This window comes from Seriola lalandi, unplaced genomic scaffold (assembly GCF_002814215.2).
Source record: "Seriola lalandi dorsalis isolate HSWRI2012SDOR001 ecotype SW California unplaced genomic scaffold, Sedor1 jcf7180002054856, whole genome shotgun sequence".
Lineage (NCBI taxonomy): Eukaryota > Metazoa > Chordata > Actinopteri > Carangiformes > Carangidae > Seriola > Seriola lalandi.
Window position 1 is genome coordinate 38,955 of NW_019525409.1, and position 1,385 is coordinate 40,339.

General features: G+C 44.0%; 1 protein-coding gene across 2 annotated transcripts in view; it reads left to right on the forward strand.

Moving 5' to 3' along the window:
• The window catches only part of cnpy1 (canopy FGF signaling regulator 1), a 15,163-nt gene that overhangs the window by 9,469 nt on the left and 4,309 nt on the right, over positions 1-1,385 (forward strand). The gene's annotated exons all lie outside the window — the stretch shown is intronic.

Genomic DNA, 1,385 nt, shown 5'->3' on the forward strand with positions numbered 1-1,385 from the left:
TAATATAATATAATATAATACATTTCATTTCCATCTGAGCACATGTGATAATTCATGTTTGTTTTTAAACAAAAGAAATGAAGTGAGAAGAAATTCAAATCTAAATGATTAAAGTTCTCACAGGTTAAACATTAAAAACTAGTTCCTCAGTGTTTCTTCTTTAAATTATTTTATAATAACTGTCTAAATAAATAAATATTAAAAAGTATAATAACTGTGTTCACACTCACCAGAGTGATTTTATATATCTGACGTATTAATGATGTAATGAATCGAACTGTGAATTAATTCTTCACTGTGGGAAAATAAACATTAATGTCAAAACATAATAATAATAATTATTCATTGGTAATATTTCTGGTCATAGTCTCTACTTTCACATCTTCAGTGGATGAAATGTCAAAGTCATCACAGCAGATTTTGATTGACAGATGAACCTCATCTTCATCGGCTGGTGTGACCTACATCCCTCAGAGCTCGACCTCCGACCTTTGACCCTGTGCTGTAACATTCTGGTGACTTCCTTCCTGCCTCAGCACAACAGTGATGTCAAGCTCAGGGATCAGAACCAGGTCCTGAAGAGACCAGAGGACCAGAGAGAGGACTGAACCGGGTCCTGAAGAGACCAGATGACCAGAGAGAGGACTGAACCGGGTCCTGAAGAGACCAGAGGATCAGAGAGAGGACTGAACCGGGTCCTGAAGAGACCAGAGGATCAGAGAGAGGACTGAACCAGGTCCTGAAGAGACCAGAGGACCAGAGAGGACTGAACCAGGTCCTGAAGAGACCAGACGACCAGAGAGAGGACTGAACCAGGTCCTGAAGAGACCAGATGACCAGAGAGAGGACTGAACCAGGTTCTGAAGAGACCAGAGAATCAGAGAGAGGACTGAACCAGGTTCTGAAGAGACCAGAGGATCAGAGAAGACTGAACCAGGTTCTGAAGAGACCAGAGGATCAGAGAGAGGACTGAACCGGGTCCTGAAGAGACCAGAGGATCAGAGAGAGGACTGAACCAGGTCCTGAAGAGACCAGAGGATTCATATTTACTCGGAGGCTGGAAACACAAGACAGGAAGGAAAACAGATGGTGGAGAGGCCCTTTGTCAAAGTGTGTGTGTGTGTGTGTGTGTGTGTGTGTGTGTGTGTGTGTGTGTGTGTGTGTGTGTGTGTGTGTAATGTAATCAGTGGGCTTGGCCCGGAAGGGAACACAGCCAAAGGGGTCAGGGAATAATAAATCTGCATTGTTACAAAATCCAGTTCATCTGCAAGATGCCCTCAAACACCCCCCCACCCCCCCAGGCCAATCCTTTCCTCTGCTCTTGTGTTTGTGTCTCAGTGTGAGTCGGTGGTGGAGGAGCTGGAGGATGATATCATCTCTCTGTT